Here is a 13,701-nt window from a genome sequence, read left to right as displayed (position 1 = left end):
TGATTTTGTGAATTGGTGTGATGAGTCCTTCCTTTCACTTAATGTGTCAAAAACTAAAGACATGATTGTTGATTTTAGGAAGTCCTCTTATAGCTCATCACCTACTATCATTAAAACTGCCGATATTGGGATAGTTGAGAGATATAAATATCTAGGTGTGGTACTCGACCATAAACTGTGTTTTGAATCTCATGTTGATGCCACTACTAAAAAGTTCAACAAAGACTGTTCTTTTTAAGGAAAATGAGATCTTTTAATGTCTCATCTGAGATGTTGTCTTTGTTTTATAGAAGTTTTATCAAATTTGTGATGTCTTTTTGTATCGCTGCCTGGTTTGGTAACCTGACGGTGAAGAATAAGAATCGGTTGGGACTTCTGGTAAAAACTGCTAGCAAAATTTCAGGGCGCTGGCAAGATGGACTTTTTGCCATTTACAATAGAAATGTGCTTAGAAAGGCTCATTCTATTATTAATTGTTTGAACCATCCACTTCACAGTGAGTTTGAGTTGTTGCCTTACAGCCGCCGTTTTAGAGTACCTGTGAGGAAGACTAAAAGACTCTTTTATCCCCACTGCATCTTGTCTCCTCAATGGCAAATAACTGTCCTTGGACTTTCTATCACTATTATTGTCATTATTATTTTATAGTATTGTTCTGTTTATTTATATCCTGCTGCTAAACTAATTTCCCCTTGTGGGACAATAAAGAAATTGAATTGAATTGGTTTGTGCTCCAGTGGGTGTTGAGAGTTAAGCCTTTTAGTACTGATCCATATGCACTGGTTTATGGTACAAATCAGTTTTTAAATGCCCTTCATTACTGATGGAAATCTCGCAGTCTAAAAAGGCTATCCTGTCATTCTTTGCCCTAGTTCCTAATTCTGGTTTTCCAGAGACCACCTACATGATTCCGTGTCAGCATGGAGTCCAATCCAGAAATAGTTGAGTCTTTGTGAACTTTCTTATTCTGAGCATGTCTTGGTCCATCTCTATTGTTGCCAGGTCTGTATATATGGTCTGGCACTGTCCCTGCTCTTGATTTGGAATGTATGTCCTTTTATATCAGCATGAAGGTTTTGTCCTAGTGAAGAACAGCATGACCTTTTGGTGGAGGTCAGCCATATTTGTTTACAAAAATAAGAAAATATTTGAATAATTACATCCTTCTAACAATTTTATAGAGATACAGGGAAAATTATATGTACAGATGACAACACTGTACCTAAAACATAAAAGATAAAGTTAATTTTTTTGTGTTTTTTCCCCACTGTACATGTAAAACTACAGTACTATTGACTGCTTATTTGAATATAACTACATGTTCAGATGGGGTTTATCATCATCATCATCATCATCATCATCATCATCATCATCATCATCATCATCATCATCATAATAATAATTTGTGTAGCACCTATTAGGAAACCCAAGGGTGAAGTTTGAGGACTGTTTGGTAATTGTTAAAGTTGTCAGGGCCCAGACTCCTGACTCCAGGGAAGACTTGGTGATATCAACTGTAGGGGGACACTGAGCGGGTAAACATGCTTTGACCAATGCTGTCTGCATTGGGAAGAGTGCACGTAGAGTCTTTGGCTTTGGTTATTCATTTGAGAATAAGAGAGACCTGAGAATGTTATGTTAGTTAAGGCACACAACGGTAATTTAAAAAATGGCATAAAAGCTAACAGAGCAACGAGAGCACAAGTGTTTTTGGAAAGATAATAACATGACAGAACACCTGTGGGAGTGTGAAGCTAACAGTAAAAAGTAAGTTTTTGAATTTGATGTTAGAAAAAAAAGTTGGGGTAGGGCAATGTCTGTCACTGACTAGCAAAGGCAATATAAAAATGGTTTTACAGTAAGTTGGCTTTATTTAAAAAACTACAGTAGCTTTCTCTAAACAATGCATTGTGGCAGATTCTTTGACCATTAAATCAAATACACAGCCTATGTGGCCTAAAATGCAATTTTACAGATGCATTGTGGATTTTCTAATGTTGGGAGAGGTTCCAGCTGTGAGTGGTGGGATTTTCAATGTGGGAAACCTTAATTGATTCAAATGTTATTTCAGTATTTGTCAGTATGTGTGTACGACAGGAACAGCTAAGATTTGTTCATGGCAGCTTAAATACATAAACTGTGATCATTTTCATTTAAATTGAAGTTTGAAGTTAATTGGAATTAAATAAGTTGCTTGTTTGTGTTTCAGATGCTGTATGTGTATTAAAGTAAGTATACCAATAAGCTGGTCCTAGCTGGATGCTAAAATCCTACATGAAGCTGAAAACAGCCCACATATCTTAAGTTCACTTGATAGCTAGCTAGAGCTAGAGCTATAGACAGGGTCATGGTCTTGGGTTTAGGACCCAGTGTTCTGAGTTTTAAGTCCTTTTATAGCACTTACTGTTTTTCATTATATTGAGCTTTATTGAGTCTGTTCTTGGTTTCAGTTTATATTGTATATCATTAGTTTCTATGCAATCCTAAGTCTCCTCCTGTGAATTTATCCCCTCAGTTTGCTTCTGTTCTTTGTCACATCTTCCCTCTCGCTGTCCTTTGTGTATCCAGGGTACTACGTTCCCTGTTGCTTCCCAGCCTGGGTTCAATTTTATTTTGCTTCCTGACTCCTGTAATTCAGCAATAAAGCTGTGATTTGAGTTGAATTCTGCTTCCGAATTATATCCACTGATAATCAAATTCAACCAATGTTTTTGAGTATTTTCTAAAATTAAAGGGACTTTTATTTTATGTGTTAATAAATAACACAACAGAAAGACACCTGAAGGGTAATTTCATGACACAAATCAGTGGTGAGGATTTAAAGCACGTTTATTCTGTATGTAAAATGTATAAAGCAAAAAAGCAAACTGTTCTGTATTGTAGCATCGTGACATTGCTTATAAAGTGTCTGCTTATGTATATTTGCTCACTAAAGTTTTTTCCCTCTGATAAACATAGGCGAATTTTCAACATATTGTTGGATGTGAACATGTGAATCTAGGTTTAGTCTGACAACACTGAGGTCACAAAACTGGCAAATCAGTTTAGATCTCTATGCAGATTATAGATGTTTGACCATTTTTAATCCGGTTTTCAATATCAGCACTCCACTGAAACTGCTTTTTAAAATATTCGCATTGATTTTCTATTGATATCTGATGCAGAAATGTTTTCATTACTCATATTCTTTGACCTCAGTTGTCCCTTTGATACTGTTGACCATAATATCTTTCTTAATAGGCTTGAGGTTTGATTTGAATTGAATTCATATACCTTTATTAGTCCCACAAGGGGAAATTTCATAAGGCTGCCGACCTATTGCACGCAATGGCGGCGCCATCTTACCCTCCGACCATATATACATACATTACACAAAACATCACATGGGGAAGACAGGTCAGAGAAGTATAACAATGGAAAATGCACCACATGAGGAAAGATAAGGAGAAAAAAATAACTCCCCCCAGACTGAGCTCCAACAGGGAGATCAGTTTGAGAACAGAAAAAAACACCTCTGCACATAGCACATGAAAAAACTCTTAATGCACCAAAGAAACACATGACAAGCAACAGGGGTGGGTAAAGGGGGAATTAGACAGTACATCCGGGCCTGCAGCCTGTGCGCTGGTCTCCTTGATCCACCGTCAGCATCGGAAGGGAATAAGCGTCGAAGGCATTTGGAACGGGAGGGGGGATGAGTGTGTGCATATCAGTGTATATGTATGTGTGTGAATGTCCAGAGTTCAGCTGAGACAGTGTCCCTCGCCCTGCTAGGCTAAGTAAACAGTCTTCCAGCCAACCCAGGTGGTTTAGGCAGGTATCTCTGGCCCATCACTAGACTGGTTTTCCTCATGTTCCGATCTGTTACAATGAGCAAGTTCTCTTTTTACACTGCTTCTGAATGAGGGGGTTCCACGGATTGTTTGTGCATTTGTGTCATCAGGTCACTGAAGTGTGGTGTTGCTGGGATTGCAGGAAGCCTTCTAAGAACTTTGGAATGTCCTTCAAGAAAACTGGAGATGCCTAAAAGAAATTACAGAAAAACCTGGAAAAGAGAGTTCTGACTGTGTTAAAGAGAAAAAAAAAATCTATTTTTATATGCTGTATTTACATTTATGTTTGCATATGTCAATAAACCACTTCATGAACATGCAAACTCCAGGACCTTCTTGCTGTGAAACGACAGTGCTAACCACTGTACTGTTCCATAATTAATTCTTATAGGAATTATGTAATAATATCTCTATATAATTATATAAAGTCAAGCCAAAGCATCCAATTAATGTATTACAACAGTTATATTCAGTAAAGTGTAATAGCATACATGACCTACCTACAAGTTATTTATAGGTGGCTTTCAAAAGCCTTTAAAACATAATCTTACATTAGTACAGCAATTTAAAAACAAATACAGAATTAAATAAAATAAATGAAACAAATAAAACTGCAAAACCACAGAACAAAACTATCAAAACTGATCAACAAAGTTGTGTATATCAGATTATAACTTCATGATGAAAGAAGACATCAAGTTACATGTTCTTATTGTTTAATTAACAAGTATTATCATACAAGAAATAAAAAAATCTGCAAGTCAATACCTACATTTTAAAATATTCAGTTAACAGTGACTCAAAACAAATGTGAATAACTGAATAAAATTAATACAGCTGAGAAACATTTTACAGATACATATTATTATTTCTTATGTATGAGGTATTTTGAGTTGTAGTTTCATTTTTGTACAATTGCACAATTGCTGTTTTAGTACAAGTACCCTGTGTATTTAATGGTGCCTAGCCTATATGATCCACTTTAAATGCTCTACTCTAAAACCTAGGATTTGGATTTAGAATATTTGACTGTTAAATGCAGACCCGTCTACATAACTCGTGATTTTACTGTCGTCCTGGTAACAGCTGTATGTACCACCAGATGCTAATGCTAACTCGGCCATGGATGAGTTGCACAAGGCAAAAAGTAGTCAGCAAAACTCCTGTCGCGACACAGTGGATGTCATAGCTGGGGACTTTATCCATGCTGACTTAAGTTCAATACACCCCAGAATTGAACTGCATATTAAAGGGGGAAAACACACTGGACAAAGCCTACAGCAACATCCAAAAAGCTACAGAACAACCCCACTACCACACCTAGGTTTGTCAAACCACATATCCATGCTATGGAGACCTGCATACTCCCGCCAGGAGAGCACGGTCAGCCACATATAGGGATGGGTATCGTTTAGGTTTTATCCGATACCAGTACCAAACCGGTACTTTTGAAACGGTGCCGGTGCTTAAACGGTGCTCGCACCGGTGCTCGAACCGGTGCTTAAAGAATGGAGAACACACACTTTGTCCAAAAACCTCTTATGTTTGGCTGGTTTTTTTGTAAAAAGGTAACAATGTTAGCCTTTTCTGCAGCTATAGGGCATATATGGTATCACTCTTGGCTGGAAGCAGTGCTTAATCAATGGAAAAAACACCAATTTTGTCCAAAAACCTCTCGTTTAGCTCTTTCCCACTTTTTCTTTGGTCATTTTAGCCTTTTTGGCCAGGGTGAAGGGAGTATCTGCCATCAAACAAGAAGACAGCCGCATGTAACTACGACGGTGTTTGCTAGTTCACCTTACGTGCATTAATGTAATAACGTGGTTAGCCTACTCAACGTAAATTACACACGAACAACATTAAGCTACTCACGCAGAGAAGAACGGCTGCTGCTGCCATCATCATCCGTCATCATTTCTGCTACAGTGACAGGGCTGGGGGCCAGGACTCTCGTCTTTGGGTTCTTGGGGGATGTTGCTAACTCCGGGTCCAATAACAGGCACCACACGTGCAGAAGATGTGCTCGGTGTGAGGTCTCACAGCAAGATATCAAATACGGTGCATTTCTTGGCTTTTAACAAAATGCTATACGTCGCCAGGTGTTTCATCAGATTCGAGGTGTTGCCTCCTTTGCACAGTATCACCTTAAAGCACTTGTTGCAGGCTGCTGAGTTTGCATCTTTTGCTGTGGAGTACAGCCAGACTTTTGACCGCTTCGCCTTGGGCATTTTTAATCTGTAGCTCTGCTCTAAAAGAATGTACGTACCTGGGCTCGCCTACTATCCTTGCAAAGGTAAAATGATTGGCTAGAATCCAAAGTGTATGACATCTCAGGAAAAAAAAGCACCGAAATAAACCTGCGCTGCTTTTTGGTCTGGTTACTACCGTTTATGTCAGAACCGGTGCCATAATGGCACCGGATACCGGTACCCATCCCTAGCCACATAGACTGTGAAAACCTGGCCGGAAGGTGAATCACAACTGTTTTGAAAACACAGACTGGAGTGTGTTTGAACACCAGGGCCCTATTTCAGGAAGCCGGTTTAGAAAACTCAGAGTTAAAAATGATACACGGGGTTGAGTAACCCCGAAGTGTCCAACTCGGAATATTCGGTTTCAGAAAGGCTGATAACAATTAGTTCAATCAACGCGGAGTTGCTTTAACCCCAAGTTAAGCGCGCGCACGAGGATACATAAAGCCCTGATTAGTGGAGCACAGATTAAGCGAGTCACCATGGAGACGGAGGGAAAGAAGGCGCGGTCAATGTATCTTACAGCGCTTGAGGCCCAAATTCTGATGGCAGCATATGCAGATAACATGCAAATTTTGCGGGAAAAAAGTAACACAGCCTCAGCTGCAAAAGAAAGGGAGCATGCATGGCAAAACATAGCCGACAGAGTCAATGCGTGAGTGTTCATTTAAACATTGATCTAGGGATTTCCCACCCATTTAACACGTTATTTTATTATATTTTATTTTATTTTTTATTTCATACATTTTATTTTGTGACATGATGTGAGCGCAGGTGCAACCCAACAGGCCCCAAACGTGCCTGGCAGCAAGTAAAAATGAAATATAAAAATATAGTCCAAACAGGTGAGGTGTAATTGTATTATGAGCCATAGTGCTTGGTCTGTTTGTCCCATGTAAATCAATTGCAGTTAGAGGCTACATTAATTTCCCCTCTGTAAGCACTTATTGAAATTATCTGAGCACATTACAAGTACATATTTGCTTACTCTGTATGCTCAAATGTGGCCCGTTATAGCCAACAGAAAAAAAGCGGAGGCCCGAAAAACAGGTGGGGGTCCTCCACCACCACCACTCACAGAGGCTGAGCAGTTGGCCCTCAGCCAAAACAGTGGGCGCCCTGTGGCCGAAGGCATCTCTGCGGGGACATCCTCTGAGTCAATAACCCCGCAAGACACAAGTGCCTACATAGGGGGTAAATTCAAAATAATACATGATGTGCATACATCCTTTCTTCACAGTCACCTTTGCAGTGCTACTCATTCATTTGATAAACTCTTTACCATAATGGATTATTTTGTAGTGAAGTTATTTTCCTACTGATTTTTCCTTCCCTCAGTCTTGGTTGTCTTTGAGAGCATAATGACAATGAAGTGTAAGGTGATTGGTATGTTTGTTAATTGCCATTTGGTCCCTTGTAAGTTATAAGTGACCTGTATAAACCTCATATTCTATCAGTTGATGGTGGTGGTGTACTGCATCTGGTGCAGCCTCCTGTTGAGCCAGACCAACATGCAGTTGTGAGTAATACTCCACAGATTATATGAGTTTACAGTAGAACAGCAATGTTGTTTATTTCTTTACTACAGGAAAATAATGAAGAAACATTGACAGCTGTTACAGAGGAGGAAGCAACAGAGACACTTTATGAGGTTTACATCTTTTAATACTTTGTGTACAGGAAACACAGGCGACCAATAAAGCCAGTTGAACAAAAAATCTGTTTATTCCTCTTTCAACATGTTGAGGTGATGGGTCAAAAGAAATGATTGTGACATATGGTGTCTCTGACTGCTCTTCCATCTTGTATGTCCGTGGGAGGGTCAGGATGTTCATGGTTTGGATCACTGCTGTTTGGTTCAGAAGGACAGTGTTCTCCTCTAATTGTGGCAATATTGTGAAGAATCACACATGCCACAATAATGTCACATGCCCTTTCTGGGGTGACCCTGAGTCTTTGCAGGCACTGTAACCGGGCCTTAAGCATTCCGATAGTCATTTCAATTCTGGCTCTTGTCCTGCAATTAGCCAGATTATATCGCTGCTGTGGGCCCGGTTCAGGGTCAGGGTAAGGGGTAAGCAAACAGGGTAAACATGGATACCCCCTATCACCAAGCAAGTAGCCAGTGAACTCTCCTAAGACAGAAGGATACACTTCTGAAGCAATTGGTCTTTATATATTTTAAAGTATTCTCAACTCACCATGTCCAAATTTTGTGCTCAGTGTACATTCACGGAATATTTGTGAGTCATGGACAGAGCCTGGCCACTTGGCTTCCACATTTGTGATAATGTTGGCAGCATCACATATGATCTTCACAGTGCAGAGAACACAAATTAGCATCCATTACTATAATGAAATAATTTGTTAGTTTGAAATGCTACAGGGAACTATGTACCTGTACATTAATGCTGTGGAAAGACTTCCTGTTCACATAGTCTCCTTCATTTACTGAAGGAGCAATGATTGGAATGTGAGTGCCATCTGTACAGCCAATCACGCCTGGGAACCCTGGAAATAAATGTAAAATGTAAGTAGTAGTCCAAGTATCACCACATCATAAATTAAGTTTTGTTCATCCTGATACCTGCAATTTTGTGGCATCCCTCTTTGATAAATCTTGTGGGTCTATGACCGGGGAACACCACAAACCAGTACAGGAGACGTTTCAGTGCAACTGTAACATTCCTGACTGCCCGACAGACGGTAGCCTTGGAAACGTGCTCAGCGTCACCAATATTATACAGAAAGCTCCCGTTTGCAAAAAACCGAAGTGCAATACAAATAATATGTAATGAACTGAGAGCATGTCCGCGATGTGTCACATGCGTAATATATGGCCTGAGGATGTTATTCAAATAAATTATAGATTGTGCTGAGAAACGGTAACGTTCGCACAGAAAATCATCAGGAAATGATAAAATGTCCAAACGCGCTCTAATCACTCTCTCCCGGCGGAGAGCTCTGCGGAGAATTTGGGCTTCACGATCTACTGGCTCTTCAAGGAAGGGGCACGCCATGTCCGACACTTCCTACTGTCAGGTTTCCGACAAAGGGGCGGAGACAGTCAGGGTTAGTTGTAGTAAACCTGCTAGGGGGCAGGTTAGCTTCACGGAGTGTGTCGTCATAGTGACTCACTGAGGCTTCATCTGAACTCGCTTTGTGAAACCGAAAACCCAGAGTTTTCGTTAACTCAGGGTATACTTACTCAGTTTTTCCACTAAACCGGCTTCCTGAAACAGGGCCCAGGACCTGGAGGAGCATAATACGTCTGTGCTCGCCTACATCAACTTCTGTGTCGACAGTGTCACTGTGGACAAACGTCTCCGGGTGTATTCCAACCAGAAACCTTGGATGACTAAAGAGGTCCAGGTCCTGCTGAAGCAACGTGACGCCACTTTCAGATCTGGTGACAGTATGCAGTACAGTGCAACCAGATCTGAAAAGAGATATCAGAGAGGCCAAGGCGGCGCACAAGAGGAAGGATGAACACCACTTCAGCAACAACAATTCATGACAGGTATGGCAGGGAGTTTAGTACCTAAGCAACTACAAGACTGGCAATACCATGATGACTGAGGGCCAGAGCGACCACCACTTCTTTGCAACTTCGAAGTGAAGGGACCAGAGGCAGCCACAACTCAAACATCAGACAGCAGCATGGTGCAGGAATTTGAGAAGAGATGCACACTGAGGGCAGTGAGCCCCAGGAAGGCTGCCGGTGTCAGGGCTCTGTGTGCGGGCAGGCAGAGATGAGGATCCAAATGCAGGACTCGAACACAGAATTGTAACTCAAAAACCTCAGCTTTATTGCTGGCAGGAAAACAAACATGAAGTGAGGATGGAACACTGAGACCAAGGACATAATCTGAGGCATAATCTGAGGGTACGATGCGACACTGAGCATGGGAAAACACAGGGCTTATATACACAGGGTAGTAACGGGGAAATCGGCAACAGGAGGGAGACACAGCTGGGAGAGATCAGGGCTAACGAGACAGGGGGGACAAATCTGCACACACTAACATAAGAAAGACTTTCACAATAAAACAGGAAACATGAATCACAACTGAGAGACACGAACTCAACACAGAGACAGAAATTGACACATGGCCAAAGTCTACTAAATAATAATCATAATCACAACAGTATCAGATCATAAATCATAATATAGAAAAACACCAAGTACCAGAGAAACAAAGGAAAATCCATGATGCAAAAATACCAAAACATAATGAACTCAAAATACTGGGTCCAACGGACCCAGAACCGTGACAGTACCCCACCGCTAAGGGCTGGCTCCTGACAGCCCCCCCCAAAAAAAAAAGAAAAAAAAAAAAGCACAACAAAGCACCAGGCCAGGGCGGGCGGAGTGGGCCCAGGATGGAGGGACAGAGCCCAAACAAAAAACAAGGAGCACCAGAGTCCAAAAACGCAGGAAAGCATATCAAAAACAAAACGAAACCAGAGCTCACCAAGAGTCCACAAAAAGTTCAGGGGGCCGACCGTGCACACGGCAACGGCGGCGACGGGCGAACAGTTCTGGAGGCCGACCGTGCACATGGCAACGGCGGCGACGGGCGAACAGTTCCGGAGGCCGACCACTTGGAAGGCAGTGGCAGCCACTGAGCAGGTCCGGAGGGCGGCCGCGAAGCCAGCGGCGGCGACAACCCCTTTCCGGAGGCCGTCCCCGAAGGCCATGATGCCACCTAATAGGCCTAGAAAACGGCCGGCAGAGGTGAGGCGGAACGGGTCGAGCTGGCTCTGACGGCGGTGTGGCAACCGCAGGACCAGACGAAGACGAAGGCGGAGCCGAAGCCGGACCAGACGAAGGCGAAGGCGAAGGCGAAGGCGAAGGCGTGGATGAAGACGCCGAAGACGGACCAGACGAAGACGAAGACGAAGGCGAAGACGAAGGCGTGGATGAAGACACGGAGGCCGGACCAGGCGTGGATGAAGACACGGAGGCCGGACCAGGCGTGGATGAAGGGACGGCTGCGGGACCTGACGGCAGCGGGACGGATGCAGGTGATGATGTAAAAGTCGCGGGGGACAATTCAGCAGGTGATGGCTGAACCAATTTCCCCGGACCATCAGCAGGTGTCCCCCAGGACCCTCAGCTAACGAGGCGTGGTGCTGGACGGGCTCCTTGGGCCCTCCAGCAGACGTGGCTTGAGGCTGGACGAGCGACTCGGGCCCTCCAGCAGACGTGGCATGAGGCTGGACGGGCGACTCGGGCCCCCCAGCAGACGAAACATGAGGCTGGCTGGGTTCTCCCGAACCCCCAGCAGACGAAACATGAGGCTGGCTGGGTTCTCCCGAACCCCCAGCAGACGAAACATGAGGCTGGCTGGGTTCTCCCGAACCCCCAGCAGGCGAAACATGAGGCTGGACGGGCTCCTCAGGCCCTCCAGCTGGAGTAGATGCAGGACCAGAGGTGAGTGGGACCCCTGGCTGAGGGTGGAGATGAGTGGCTGATTTAGCGGATGACAACGCCAATGATTCCTTCACTAACTGAGCTACTGACTGGGTTATGGACTGTAACAAAGCATGTAGAAAATCCGATTGCGGTAACGACTGAGCTATGGATGACTGAACTTGAGGTGAAAGTGATAGTGGAGTAGGTGACAGGGCTACAGGTGGCTGCTGATCAGCTAACTAAGCTGAAGGTGGCTGCTGATCAGGAGACACTGTAAACTGAGCTGAAGGTGGCTGCTGATCAGGGGACACTGTAAACTGAGCTGAAGGTGGATGCTGATCAGGGGACACTGTAAACTGAGCTGAAGGTGGCTGCTGATCAGCTGACTGAACTGAAGGTGGCTGCTGATCAGAAAACTGAGCTGGGAACTGCCATAAAGGTTGTAGTGATGGTGGTTGTGATGGTGACTGAGCTAATCCTCCTGAGCCTTCTGAACACAACAAAAACTGCTGGAAGGGCTCACCTGAGCCTCCAGCTGACACAGGAACGGGTGCCGGCACCAGCTGAACACCAAACCCTTCCACCCGAGGAACTGAAACGGGTGGAGGGGAACGCTGGGCCCGAGCTACCCTAGGAGCAGAAACAGGAGGAGAGAGAAGCTCAGGAATGGTCTCAAAATGCCCAATATTGCCAACTGGGTCTGGGCATATAGTCTTAGCAGAGTGGGCAACCTCAGAAACATTCAACCGGGACACAGAACAGTCCCTGGGAAGAGCCACGGTCTTAATAGATTGTAGAGAGATGCAACTAGAGTCCTTAAATGTCCTTGGGGAACAGACAGCCCCTTCCTTCAGAGAGCCTGAGTTACAGCCTGCAATTTCTGTCCCTACCAACTGCCTGCGCCCTTGCTGAAAAGTACATGGCTGAAAGGCTGGCTTAGAAACATTAACCACCCCCCTTTCAGCTGACTTGAAAACAGAACTTGAAGCCTCCGGAAATTTCACAGCAGTTCGAACATTTCTCCCCCCAGATTTAAGTGGAGTAGTCTTATTCATTTTAACACTAGGTTCAGATTGGGCAGAATGAAAACAGGTTCTTAAATCCTCAGAGCAGGGGTTCACAGGGTTGACAAACACAGACTCAACTACCTTTAAGTTAGTAGATTTAGATTCACTTGAATGGCAGGTAGTCTTCAGAAACTTAGGGGTGGATTTATTGTTTGTTATGTTCATGAGTTCAGGAGGAGCATGAGAAAGACAGTCTTTGTTGCTCACCACTGCTGACTGTCCAGAGGAAGCGGAGCAACGGCTGCGTGAGCGTCGCTCACTCTGGGAAGAGGGAGGTAAGCCAGACTGCGAATCCTCCTGCAGACGGGGCCGAAAGTCTTTCGGTGGGCCGGGCTGGGACGAAGAGGCGGGAAGTTTGTGTAGCTCCGAACGTGGAAGTCCCAAAAACAAAGCAAAGGATTGCAGTGGAGTAAGCCCAGTGTCTTCCACCACATAATCCTTCTTTCGTCGCTGCTTGCCCCTCCTGCAGGGCCTGAATTCTGAGAGCAGCGGTGGAGTGACACCAGAAAACGGAGGAGCTACTGCCATCGAGGGAGAGCACTTGGCCCCTCGCATCCCTGACGGAACAGCTGATGGAACGGCGGTAGCCATCGCAGTTTGGAAGCTGCGGGGCCCACCCAGAGCCAAACGAGACCCATCGAATGGTGACTCGTGCTCCCAGGCACACCTAGCCCCCTGCCTCTCCCTCTCCTTGAGGAAGGTGGAGACTGCGGGTCGCCGATACCATACGGAGTCTGCTGGATCCATTACTGGTCGCGTCGTTCTGTCAGGGCTCTGTGTGCAGGCAGGCAGAGATGAGGATCCAAATGCAGGACTCGAACACAGAATTGTAACTCAAAAACCTCAGCTTTATTGCTGGCAGGAAAACAAATATGAAGTGAGGATGGAACACTGAGACCAAGGACACACAGGCATAATCTGAGGGTACGACGCGACACTGAGCATGGGAAAACACAGGGCTTATATACACAGGGTAGTAACGGGGAAATCGGCAACAGGAGGGAGACACAGCTGGGAGAGATCAGGGCTAACGAGACAGGGGGGACAAATCTGCACACACTAACATAAGAAAGACTTTCACAATAAAACAGGAAACATGAATCACAACTGAGAGACACGGACTCAACACA

The sequence above is a fragment of the Astatotilapia calliptera genome, chromosome 4, assembly GCF_900246225.1.
Source record: "Astatotilapia calliptera chromosome 4, fAstCal1.2, whole genome shotgun sequence".
NCBI classification, from domain to species: domain Eukaryota; kingdom Metazoa; phylum Chordata; class Actinopteri; order Cichliformes; family Cichlidae; genus Astatotilapia; species Astatotilapia calliptera.
Note: the sequence above shows the minus strand (reverse complement) of the source record.